Source organism: Crinia signifera, unplaced genomic scaffold (genome assembly GCF_055691185.1).
Source record: "Crinia signifera unplaced genomic scaffold, ASM5569118v1 HAP2_SCAFFOLD_682, whole genome shotgun sequence".
NCBI classification, from domain to species: Eukaryota; Metazoa; Chordata; class Amphibia; order Anura; family Myobatrachidae; genus Crinia; species Crinia signifera.
The window spans coordinates 36,904-49,649 of record NW_028142581.1 but is presented as its reverse complement, the minus strand read 5'-3'; the positions used below and the strand labels follow the sequence as shown (position 1 = coordinate 49,649).

The window sequence follows — 12,746 nt, the reverse complement described above, 5'->3', positions numbered from 1 at the left end:
TCGTCAACAGACACACACCCACTAGGCAGACGACCAACAGGCAAGCAGCAGCAGCCAGCTGTCTCCTCGCTCTTTGCTGCTGCATGCCTGTGTCCCTGACGAACTGCTGCTGACTAAATCAATCAGCTAGCTGCTGCAGAGGAGAAGGAGGAATCTTGCACAATCAGGTGCAATGACGGCTTTCCTGTTTTGAGCCCATTCAGCAGCAGTAGTAGACAGTCAGATGGACAGGCATTCATGTGGCAGGACCCTTTGTGTGACATCACAATCTGCCCTCTATGACATCACAAGCTGCTCACTCGGAATCCGGCGGAACCTGACAGCCAGACAGTCACTTGGAACAGACAGGCAGACAGGACAGTCATGTGTAGGTGAGCTGGGTGGGCCAATGTTTTCTTTTATTGGCAGTTACCACCCAAATGATGGTCCGAAGAAGGTAAGTGATACTTTTTCTAAATTCCCCCCTCTCAATGATCATCAATTGTTTGGCTCGGAAAAAAAATGGAAGAGGAAAAAAAATTCCCATAACAAAAGAAATGAGGAAAAAAAATTCCCAAAACAAAAGAAATGAGGAAAAAAAATTCCCAAAACAAAAGAGAGAAAAGAGCGCGCAAAAAGAAAAGAAAAAAATATAAGAAATAAAGAAAGAAAGAAAGAGAGAGGAAAAAAAAAAACCAAGCCATTTCAAATGGAGAGGGAGGGGGGGTCCAAAAATGCCATTGCTGTGATCCAGTTGATGTTTCCGTGGTAAGATCGTAGGTAAGTCACATAGTGTTTGCATATTTATTGGGAGGTCGCAGCGATTGATAAGTCCTTTAATTTAGGCAGGCTTCCGGTCTTTTGCCTAGGCCGCACATGCTGATATCAAGTGTAGTGTCACGTAAAAATATTTAACTGCCTCGATTCCAGAAAGTACAATTCAAGGAGTCAAGAAATAGTCACAAAATGATACACTGGAGGCAGGATTTCAAAGTATTTATGCACAAGGGTTAAACCTTGAAGCAGCAAATGCATGCATTTCTAAATACAAAGGTGCACAAACAATTGATACTCCAAATCAAGTGCCAGGAATGGAAATAGTCTATTTTTGGATAACAGATTAGGAAGGTGCACCGGTCCTGGAAGTACTGCAATACCAGGTCAATGCGTGGAGTGGACAGAGCAAGCTCTTCTTCCATCTCCCTGTTCTAAAAATCCATTTAATATATGGCCCCCAGATAGGGGGCGTATCAGATATTAAACTGATAAGAACAGATACTACACTTGATCTTAGCCAAAAGGCCGAGAAGCGATAACCCGAATGGGCTCCCAGCAAACCGCGCGAACCTGAATTCGGCCAGCAATACTGGTGGAGAGGAGATCAGCACCACGGACACATCTAACACACACACATCACTTCTTTGTCGTTGCAGTCTGAAAGATACCTGGCTGTACGGCAGGTGTGATTAGGACTTGAAGTGCTGGACAGGGACCGGAGGACGAGTAGCCATCCAACTGATTTTGTGATTAGGTCGTCGGCGGGCGGGAAGGGAGCCTCAGCTGGGTAGGAGGCCAAATTTGCATGTGCTCCGCCCCGTCTGTTGACGTCGCGTCAACAGACACACACCCACTAGGCAGACGACCAACAGGCAAGCAGCAGCAGCCAGCTGTCTCCTCGCTCTTTGCTGCTGCATGCCTGTGTCCCTGACGAACTGCTGCTGACTAAATCAATCAGCTAGCTGCTGCAGAGGAGAAGGAGGAATCTTGCACAATCAGGTGCAATGACGGCTTTCCTGTTTTGAGCCCATTCAGCAGCAGTAGTAGACAGTCAGATGGACAGGCATTCATGTGGCAGGACCCTTTGTGTGACATCACAATCTGCCCTCTATGACATCACAAGCTGCTCACTCGGAATCCGGCGGAACCTGACAGCCAGACAGTCACTTGGAACAGACAGGCAGACAGGACAGTCATGTGTAGGTGAGCTGGGTGGGCCAATGTTTTCTTTTATTGGCAGTTACCACCCAAATGATGGTCCGAAGAAGGTAAGTGATACTTTTTCTAAATTCCCCCCTCTCAATGATCATCAATTGTTTGGCTCGGAAAAAAAATGGAAGAGGAAAAAAAATTCCCATAACAAAAGAAATGAGGAAAAAAAATTCCCAAAACAAAAGAAATGAGGAAAAAAAATTCCCAAAACAAAAGAGAGAAAAGAGCGCGCAAAAAGAAAAGAAAAAAATATAAGAAATAAAGAAAGAAAGAAAGAGAGAGGAAAAAAAAAAACCAAGCCATTTCAAATGGAGAGGGAGGGGGGGTCCAAAAATGCCATTGCTGTGATCCAGTTGATGTTTCCGTGGTAAGATCGTAGGTAAGTCACATAGTGTTTGCATATTTATTGGGAGGTCGCAGCGATTGATAAGTCCTTTAATTTAGGCAGGCTTCCGGTCTTTTGCCTAGGCCGCACATGCTGATATCAAGTGTAGTGTCACGTAAAAATATTTAACTGCCTCGATTCCAGAAAGTACAATTCAAGGAGTCAAGAAATAGTCACAAAATGATACACTGGAGGCAGGATTTCAAAGTATTTATGCACAAGGGTTAAACCTTGAAGCAGCAAATGCATGCATTTCTAAATACAAAGGTGCACAAACAATTGATACTCCAAATCAAGTGCCAGGAATGGAAATAGTCTATTTTTGGATAACAGATTAGGAAGGTGCACCGGTCCTGGAAGTACTGCAATACCAGGTCAATGCGTGGAGTGGACAGAGCAAGCTCTTCTTCCATCTCCCTGTTCTAAAAATCCATTTAATATATGGCCCCCAGATAGGGGGCGTATCAGATATTAAACTGATAAGAACAGATACTACACTTGATCTTAGCCAAAAGGCCGAGAAGCGATAACCCGAATGGGCTCCCAGCAAACCGCGCGAACCTGAATTCGGCCAGCAATACTGGTGGAGAGGAGATCAGCACCACGGACACATCTAACACACACACATCACTTCTTTGTCGTTGCAGTCTGAAAGATACCTGGCTGTACGGCAGGTGTGATTAGGACTTGAAGTGCTGGACAGGGACCGGAGGACGAGTAGCCATCCAACTGATTTTGTGATTAGGTCGTCGGCGGGCGGGAAGGGAGCCTCAGCTGGGTAGGAGGCCAAATTTGCATGTGCTCCGCCCCGTCTGTTGACGTCGCGTCAACAGACACACACCCACTAGGCAGACGACCAACAGGCAAGCAGCAGCAGCCAGCTGTCTCCTCGCTCTTTGCTGCTGCATGCCTGTGTCCCTGACGAACTGCTGCTGACTAAATCAATCAGCTAGCTGCTGCAGAGGAGAAGGAGGAATCTTGCACAATCAGGTGCAATGACGGCTTTCCTGTTTTGAGCCCATTCAGCAGCAGTAGTAGACAGTCAGATGGACAGGCATTCATGTGGCAGGACCCTTTGTGTGACATCACAATCTGCCCTCTATGACATCACAAGCTGCTCACTCGGAATCCGGCGGAACCTGACAGCCAGACAGTCACTTGGAACAGACAGGCAGACAGGACAGTCATGTGTAGGTGAGCTGGGTGGGCCAATGTTTTCTTTTATTGGCAGTTACCACCCAAATGATGGTCCGAAGAAGGTAAGTGATACTTTTTCTAAATTCCCCCCTCTCAATGATCATCAATTGTTTGGCTCGGAAAAAAAATGGAAGAGGAAAAAAAATTCCCATAACAAAAGAAATGAGGAAAAAAAATTCCCAAAACAAAAGAAATGAGGAAAAAAAATTCCCAAAACAAAAGAGAGAAAAGAGCGCGCAAAAAGAAAAGAAAAAAATATAAGAAATAAAGAAAGAAAGAAAGAGAGAGGAAAAAAAAAAACCAAGCCATTTCAAATGGAGAGGGAGGGGGGGTCCAAAAATGCCATTGCTGTGATCCAGTTGATGTTTCCGTGGTAAGATCGTAGGTAAGTCACATAGTGTTTGCATATTTATTGGGAGGTCGCAGCGATTGATAAGTCCTTTAATTTAGGCAGGCTTCCGGTCTTTTGCCTAGGCCGCACATGCTGATATCAAGTGTAGTGTCACGTAAAAATATTTAACTGCCTCGATTCCAGAAAGTACAATTCAAGGAGTCAAGAAATAGTCACAAAATGATACACTGGAGGCAGGATTTCAAAGTATTTATGCACAAGGGTTAAACCTTGAAGCAGCAAATGCATGCATTTCTAAATACAAAGGTGCACAAACAATTGATACTCCAAATCAAGTGCCAGGAATGGAAATAGTCTATTTTTGGATAACAGATTAGGAAGGTGCACCGGTCCTGGAAGTACTGCAATACCAGGTCAATGCGTGGAGTGGACAGAGCAAGCTCTTCTTCCATCTCCCTGTTCTAAAAATCCATTTAATATATGGCCCCCAGATAGGGGGCGTATCAGATATTAAACTGATAAGAACAGATACTACACTTGATCTTAGCCAAAAGGCCGAGAAGCGATAACCCGAATGGGCTCCCAGCAAACCGCGCGAACCTGAATTCGGCCAGCAATACTGGTGGAGAGGAGATCAGCACCACGGACACATCTAACACACACACATCACTTCTTTGTCGTTGCAGTCTGAAAGATACCTGGCTGTACGGCAGGTGTGATTAGGACTTGAAGTGCTGGACAGGGACCGGAGGACGAGTAGCCATCCAACTGATTTTGTGATTAGGTCGTCGGCGGGCGGGAAGGGAGCCTCAGCTGGGTAGGAGGCCAAATTTGCATGTGCTCCGCCCCGTCTGTTGACGTCGCGTCAACAGACACACACCCACTAGGCAGACGACCAACAGGCAAGCAGCAGCAGCCAGCTGTCTCCTCGCTCTTTGCTGCTGCATGCCTGTGTCCCTGACGAACTGCTGCTGACTAAATCAATCAGCTAGCTGCTGCAGAGGAGAAGGAGGAATCTTGCACAATCAGGTGCAATGACGGCTTTCCTGTTTTGAGCCCATTCAGCAGCAGTAGTAGACAGTCAGATGGACAGGCATTCATGTGGCAGGACCCTTTGTGTGACATCACAATCTGCCCTCTATGACATCACAAGCTGCTCACTCGGAATCCGGCGGAACCTGACAGCCAGACAGTCACTTGGAACAGACAGGCAGACAGGACAGTCATGTGTAGGTGAGCTGGGTGGGCCAATGTTTTCTTTTATTGGCAGTTACCACCCAAATGATGGTCCGAAGAAGGTAAGTGATACTTTTTCTAAATTCCCCCCTCTCAATGATCATCAATTGTTTGGCTCGGAAAAAAAATGGAAGAGGAAAAAAAATTCCCATAACAAAAGAAATGAGGAAAAAAAATTCCCAAAACAAAAGAAATGAGGAAAAAAAATTCCCAAAACAAAAGAGAGAAAAGAGCGCGCAAAAAGAAAAGAAAAAAATATAAGAAATAAAGAAAGAAAGAAAGAGAGAGGAAAAAAAAAAACCAAGCCATTTCAAATGGAGAGGGAGGGGGGGTCCAAAAATGCCATTGCTGTGATCCAGTTGATGTTTCCGTGGTAAGATCGTAGGTAAGTCACATAGTGTTTGCATATTTATTGGGAGGTCGCAGCGATTGATAAGTCCTTTAATTTAGGCAGGCTTCCGGTCTTTTGCCTAGGCCGCACATGCTGATATCAAGTGTAGTGTCACGTAAAAATATTTAACTGCCTCGATTCCAGAAAGTACAATTCAAGGAGTCAAGAAATAGTCACAAAATGATACACTGGAGGCAGGATTTCAAAGTATTTATGCACAAGGGTTAAACCTTGAAGCAGCAAATGCATGCATTTCTAAATACAAAGGTGCACAAACAATTGATACTCCAAATCAAGTGCCAGGAATGGAAATAGTCTATTTTTGGATAACAGATTAGGAAGGTGCACCGGTCCTGGAAGTACTGCAATACCAGGTCAATGCGTGGAGTGGACAGAGCAAGCTCTTCTTCCATCTCCCTGTTCTAAAAATCCATTTAATATATGGCCCCCAGATAGGGGGCGTATCAGATATTAAACTGATAAGAACAGATACTACACTTGATCTTAGCCAAAAGGCCGAGAAGCGATAACCCGAATGGGCTCCCAGCAAACCGCGCGAACCTGAATTCGGCCAGCAATACTGGTGGAGAGGAGATCAGCACCACGGACACATCTAACACACACACATCACTTCTTTGTCGTTGCAGTCTGAAAGATACCTGGCTGTACGGCAGGTGTGATTAGGACTTGAAGTGCTGGACAGGGACCGGAGGACGAGTAGCCATCCAACTGATTTTGTGATTAGGTCGTCGGCGGGCGGGAAGGGAGCCTCAGCTGGGTAGGAGGCCAAATTTGCATGTGCTCCGCCCCGTCTGTTGACGTCGCGTCAACAGACACACACCCACTAGGCAGACGACCAACAGGCAAGCAGCAGCAGCCAGCTGTCTCCTCGCTCTTTGCTGCTGCATGCCTGTGTCCCTGACGAACTGCTGCTGACTAAATCAATCAGCTAGCTGCTGCAGAGGAGAAGGAGGAATCTTGCACAATCAGGTGCAATGACGGCTTTCCTGTTTTGAGCCCATTCAGCAGCAGTAGTAGACAGTCAGATGGACAGGCATTCATGTGGCAGGACCCTTTGTGTGACATCACAATCTGCCCTCTATGACATCACAAGCTGCTCACTCGGAATCCGGCGGAACCTGACAGCCAGACAGTCACTTGGAACAGACAGGCAGACAGGACAGTCATGTGTAGGTGAGCTGGGTGGGCCAATGTTTTCTTTTATTGGCAGTTACCACCCAAATGATGGTCCGAAGAAGGTAAGTGATACTTTTTCTAAATTCCCCCCTCTCAATGATCATCAATTGTTTGGCTCGGAAAAAAAATGGAAGAGGAAAAAAAATTCCCATAACAAAAGAAATGAGGAAAAAAAATTCCCAAAACAAAAGAAATGAGGAAAAAAAATTCCCAAAACAAAAGAGAGAAAAGAGCGCGCAAAAAGAAAAGAAAAAAATATAAGAAATAAAGAAAGAAAGAAAGAGAGAGGAAAAAAAAAAACCAAGCCATTTCAAATGGAGAGGGAGGGGGGGTCCAAAAATGCCATTGCTGTGATCCAGTTGATGTTTCCGTGGTAAGATCGTAGGTAAGTCACATAGTGTTTGCATATTTATTGGGAGGTCGCAGCGATTGATAAGTCCTTTAATTTAGGCAGGCTTCCGGTCTTTTGCCTAGGCCGCACATGCTGATATCAAGTGTAGTGTCACGTAAAAATATTTAACTGCCTCGATTCCAGAAAGTACAATTCAAGGAGTCAAGAAATAGTCACAAAATGATACACTGGAGGCAGGATTTCAAAGTATTTATGCACAAGGGTTAAACCTTGAAGCAGCAAATGCATGCATTTCTAAATACAAAGGTGCACAAACAATTGATACTCCAAATCAAGTGCCAGGAATGGAAATAGTCTATTTTTGGATAACAGATTAGGAAGGTGCACCGGTCCTGGAAGTACTGCAATACCAGGTCAATGCGTGGAGTGGACAGAGCAAGCTCTTCTTCCATCTCCCTGTTCTAAAAATCCATTTAATATATGGCCCCCAGATAGGGGGCGTATCAGATATTAAACTGATAAGAACAGATACTACACTTGATCTTAGCCAAAAGGCCGAGAAGCGATAACCCGAATGGGCTCCCAGCAAACCGCGCGAACCTGAATTCGGCCAGCAATACTGGTGGAGAGGAGATCAGCACCACGGACACATCTAACACACACACATCACTTCTTTGTCGTTGCAGTCTGAAAGATACCTGGCTGTACGGCAGGTGTGATTAGGACTTGAAGTGCTGGACAGGGACCGGAGGACGAGTAGCCATCCAACTGATTTTGTGATTAGGTCGTCGGCGGGCGGGAAGGGAGCCTCAGCTGGGTAGGAGGCCAAATTTGCATGTGCTCCGCCCCGTCTGTTGACGTCGCGTCAACAGACACACACCCACTAGGCAGACGACCAACAGGCAAGCAGCAGCAGCCAGCTGTCTCCTCGCTCTTTGCTGCTGCATGCCTGTGTCCCTGACGAACTGCTGCTGACTAAATCAATCAGCTAGCTGCTGCAGAGGAGAAGGAGGAATCTTGCACAATCAGGTGCAATGACGGCTTTCCTGTTTTGAGCCCATTCAGCAGCAGTAGTAGACAGTCAGATGGACAGGCATTCATGTGGCAGGACCCTTTGTGTGACATCACAATCTGCCCTCTATGACATCACAAGCTGCTCACTCGGAATCCGGCGGAACCTGACAGCCAGACAGTCACTTGGAACAGACAGGCAGACAGGACAGTCATGTGTAGGTGAGCTGGGTGGGCCAATGTTTTCTTTTATTGGCAGTTACCACCCAAATGATGGTCCGAAGAAGGTAAGTGATACTTTTTCTAAATTCCCCCCTCTCAATGATCATCAATTGTTTGGCTCGGAAAAAAAATGGAAGAGGAAAAAAAATTCCCATAACAAAAGAAATGAGGAAAAAAAATTCCCAAAACAAAAGAAATGAGGAAAAAAAATTCCCAAAACAAAAGAGAGAAAAGAGCGCGCAAAAAGAAAAGAAAAAAATATAAGAAATAAAGAAAGAAAGAAAGAGAGAGGAAAAAAAAAAACCAAGCCATTTCAAATGGAGAGGGAGGGGGGGTCCAAAAATGCCATTGCTGTGATCCAGTTGATGTTTCCGTGGTAAGATCGTAGGTAAGTCACATAGTGTTTGCATATTTATTGGGAGGTCGCAGCGATTGATAAGTCCTTTAATTTAGGCAGGCTTCCGGTCTTTTGCCTAGGCCGCACATGCTGATATCAAGTGTAGTGTCACGTAAAAATATTTAACTGCCTCGATTCCAGAAAGTACAATTCAAGGAGTCAAGAAATAGTCACAAAATGATACACTGGAGGCAGGATTTCAAAGTATTTATGCACAAGGGTTAAACCTTGAAGCAGCAAATGCATGCATTTCTAAATACAAAGGTGCACAAACAATTGATACTCCAAATCAAGTGCCAGGAATGGAAATAGTCTATTTTTGGATAACAGATTAGGAAGGTGCACCGGTCCTGGAAGTACTGCAATACCAGGTCAATGCGTGGAGTGGACAGAGCAAGCTCTTCTTCCATCTCCCTGTTCTAAAAATCCATTTAATATATGGCCCCCAGATAGGGGGCGTATCAGATATTAAACTGATAAGAACAGATACTACACTTGATCTTAGCCAAAAGGCCGAGAAGCGATAACCCGAATGGGCTCCCAGCAAACCGCGCGAACCTGAATTCGGCCAGCAATACTGGTGGAGAGGAGATCAGCACCACGGACACATCTAACACACACACATCACTTCTTTGTCGTTGCAGTCTGAAAGATACCTGGCTGTACGGCAGGTGTGATTAGGACTTGAAGTGCTGGACAGGGACCGGAGGACGAGTAGCCATCCAACTGATTTTGTGATTAGGTCGTCGGCGGGCGGGAAGGGAGCCTCAGCTGGGTAGGAGGCCAAATTTGCATGTGCTCCGCCCCGTCTGTTGACGTCGCGTCAACAGACACACACCCACTAGGCAGACGACCAACAGGCAAGCAGCAGCAGCCAGCTGTCTCCTCGCTCTTTGCTGCTGCATGCCTGTGTCCCTGACGAACTGCTGCTGACTAAATCAATCAGCTAGCTGCTGCAGAGGAGAAGGAGGAATCTTGCACAATCAGGTGCAATGACGGCTTTCCTGTTTTGAGCCCATTCAGCAGCAGTAGTAGACAGTCAGATGGACAGGCATTCATGTGGCAGGACCCTTTGTGTGACATCACAATCTGCCCTCTATGACATCACAAGCTGCTCACTCGGAATCCGGCGGAACCTGACAGCCAGACAGTCACTTGGAACAGACAGGCAGACAGGACAGTCATGTGTAGGTGAGCTGGGTGGGCCAATGTTTTCTTTTATTGGCAGTTACCACCCAAATGATGGTCCGAAGAAGGTAAGTGATACTTTTTCTAAATTCCCCCCTCTCAATGATCATCAATTGTTTGGCTCGGAAAAAAAATGGAAGAGGAAAAAAAATTCCCATAACAAAAGAAATGAGGAAAAAAAATTCCCAAAACAAAAGAAATGAGGAAAAAAAATTCCCAAAACAAAAGAGAGAAAAGAGCGCGCAAAAAGAAAAGAAAAAAATATAAGAAATAAAGAAAGAAAGAAAGAGAGAGGAAAAAAAAAAACCAAGCCATTTCAAATGGAGAGGGAGGGGGGGTCCAAAAATGCCATTGCTGTGATCCAGTTGATGTTTCCGTGGTAAGATCGTAGGTAAGTCACATAGTGTTTGCATATTTATTGGGAGGTCGCAGCGATTGATAAGTCCTTTAATTTAGGCAGGCTTCCGGTCTTTTGCCTAGGCCGCACATGCTGATATCAAGTGTAGTGTCACGTAAAAATATTTAACTGCCTCGATTCCAGAAAGTACAATTCAAGGAGTCAAGAAATAGTCACAAAATGATACACTGGAGGCAGGATTTCAAAGTATTTATGCACAAGGGTTAAACCTTGAAGCAGCAAATGCATGCATTTCTAAATACAAAGGTGCACAAACAATTGATACTCCAAATCAAGTGCCAGGAATGGAAATAGTCTATTTTTGGATAACAGATTAGGAAGGTGCACCGGTCCTGGAAGTACTGCAATACCAGGTCAATGCGTGGAGTGGACAGAGCAAGCTCTTCTTCCATCTCCCTGTTCTAAAAATCCATTTAATATATGGCCCCCAGATAGGGGGCGTATCAGATATTAAACTGATAAGAACAGATACTACACTTGATCTTAGCCAAAAGGCCGAGAAGCGATAACCCGAATGGGCTCCCAGCAAACCGCGCGAACCTGAATTCGGCCAGCAATACTGGTGGAGAGGAGATCAGCACCACGGACACATCTAACACACACACATCACTTCTTTGTCGTTGCAGTCTGAAAGATACCTGGCTGTACGGCAGGTGTGATTAGGACTTGAAGTGCTGGACAGGGACCGGAGGACGAGTAGCCATCCAACTGATTTTGTGATTAGGTCGTCGGCGGGCGGGAAGGGAGCCTCAGCTGGGTAGGAGGCCAAATTTGCATGTGCTCCGCCCCGTCTGTTGACGTCGCGTCAACAGACACACACCCACTAGGCAGACGACCAACAGGCAAGCAGCAGCAGCCAGCTGTCTCCTCGCTCTTTGCTGCTGCATGCCTGTGTCCCTGACGAACTGCTGCTGACTAAATCAATCAGCTAGCTGCTGCAGAGGAGAAGGAGGAATCTTGCACAATCAGGTGCAATGACGGCTTTCCTGTTTTGAGCCCATTCAGCAGCAGTAGTAGACAGTCAGATGGACAGGCATTCATGTGGCAGGACCCTTTGTGTGACATCACAATCTGCCCTCTATGACATCACAAGCTGCTCACTCGGAATCCGGCGGAACCTGACAGCCAGACAGTCACTTGGAACAGACAGGCAGACAGGACAGTCATGTGTAGGTGAGCTGGGTGGGCCAATGTTTTCTTTTATTGGCAGTTACCACCCAAATGATGGTCCGAAGAAGGTAAGTGATACTTTTTCTAAATTCCCCCCTCTCAATGATCATCAATTGTTTGGCTCGGAAAAAAAATGGAAGAGGAAAAAAAATTCCCATAACAAAAGAAATGAGGAAAAAAAATTCCCAAAACAAAAGAAATGAGGAAAAAAAATTCCCAAAACAAAAGAGAGAAAAGAGCGCGCAAAAAGAAAAGAAAAAAATATAAGAAATAAAGAAAGAAAGAAAGAGAGAGGAAAAAAAAAAACCAAGCCATTTCAAATGGAGAGGGAGGGGGGGTCCAAAAATGCCATTGCTGTGATCCAGTTGATGTTTCCGTGGTAAGATCGTAGGTAAGTCACATAGTGTTTGCATATTTATTGGGAGGTCGCAGCGATTGATAAGTCCTTTAATTTAGGCAGGCTTCCGGTCTTTTGCCTAGGCCGCACATGCTGATATCAAGTGTAGTGTCACGTAAAAATATTTAACTGCCTCGATTCCAGAAAGTACAATTCAAGGAGTCAAGAAATAGTCACAAAATGATACACTGGAGGCAGGATTTCAAAGTATTTATGCACAAGGGTTAAACCTTGAAGCAGCAAATGCATGCATTTCTAAATACAAAGGTGCACAAACAATTGATACTCCAAATCAAGTGCCAGGAATGGAAATAGTCTATTTTTGGATAACAGATTAGGAAGGTGCACCGGTCCTGGAAGTACTGCAATACCAGGTCAATGCGTGGAGTGGACAGAGCAAGCTCTTCTTCCATCTCCCTGTTCTAAAAATCCATTTAATATATGGCCCCCAGATAGGGGGCGTATCAGATATTAAACTGATAAGAACAGATACTACACTTGATCTTAGCCAAAAGGCCGAGAAGCGATAACCCGAATGGGCTCCCAGCAAACCGCGCGAACCTGAATTCGGCCAGCAATACTGGTGGAGAGGAGATCAGCACCACGGACACATCTAACACACACACATCACTTCTTTGTCGTTGCAGTCTGAAAGATACCTGGCTGTACGGCAGGTGTGATTAGGACTTGAAGTGCTGGACAGGGACCGGAGGACGAGTAGCCATCCAACTGATTTTGTGATTAGGTCGTCGGCGGGCGGGAAGGGAGCCTCAGCTGGGTAGGAGGCCAAATTTGCATGTGCTCCGCCCCGTCTGTTGACGTCGCGTCAACAGACACACACCCACTAGGCAGACGACCAACAGGC

General features: G+C 45.6%; 8 non-coding genes across 8 annotated transcripts; all 8 read right to left on the bottom strand.

The window, feature by feature from the left end:
* Nucleotides 1-1,102: 1,102 nt before the first annotated feature.
* On the bottom strand, nucleotides 1,103-1,293 carry LOC146055993 (U2 spliceosomal RNA). Its single transcript, XR_014469040.1, has one exon. It is a non-coding gene; the product is annotated as a U2 spliceosomal RNA (small nuclear RNA).
* Nucleotides 1,294-2,690: 1,397 nt separating this feature from the next.
* Nucleotides 2,691-2,881, bottom strand: LOC146055992 (U2 spliceosomal RNA). The gene has a single exon (XR_014469039.1). It is a non-coding gene; the product is annotated as a U2 spliceosomal RNA (small nuclear RNA).
* A 1,397-nt stretch (nucleotides 2,882-4,278) lies between these two features.
* Nucleotides 4,279-4,469, bottom strand: LOC146055991 (U2 spliceosomal RNA). Its single transcript, XR_014469038.1, has one exon. It is a non-coding gene; the product is annotated as a U2 spliceosomal RNA (small nuclear RNA).
* Nucleotides 4,470-5,866: 1,397 nt separating this feature from the next.
* Nucleotides 5,867-6,057, bottom strand: LOC146055990 (U2 spliceosomal RNA). Its single transcript, XR_014469037.1, has one exon. It is a non-coding gene; the product is annotated as a U2 spliceosomal RNA (small nuclear RNA).
* Nucleotides 6,058-7,454: 1,397 nt separating this feature from the next.
* On the bottom strand, nucleotides 7,455-7,645 carry LOC146055988 (U2 spliceosomal RNA). The gene has a single exon (XR_014469036.1). It is a non-coding gene; the product is annotated as a U2 spliceosomal RNA (small nuclear RNA).
* Nucleotides 7,646-9,042: 1,397 nt separating this feature from the next.
* Nucleotides 9,043-9,233, bottom strand: LOC146055986 (U2 spliceosomal RNA). Its single transcript, XR_014469034.1, has one exon. It is a non-coding gene; the product is annotated as a U2 spliceosomal RNA (small nuclear RNA).
* A 1,397-nt stretch (nucleotides 9,234-10,630) lies between these two features.
* On the bottom strand, nucleotides 10,631-10,821 carry LOC146055985 (U2 spliceosomal RNA). Its single transcript, XR_014469033.1, has one exon. It is a non-coding gene; the product is annotated as a U2 spliceosomal RNA (small nuclear RNA).
* A 1,397-nt stretch (nucleotides 10,822-12,218) lies between these two features.
* On the bottom strand, nucleotides 12,219-12,409 carry LOC146055984 (U2 spliceosomal RNA). Its single transcript, XR_014469032.1, has one exon. It is a non-coding gene; the product is annotated as a U2 spliceosomal RNA (small nuclear RNA).
* Nucleotides 12,410-12,746: the final 337 nt, after the last annotated feature.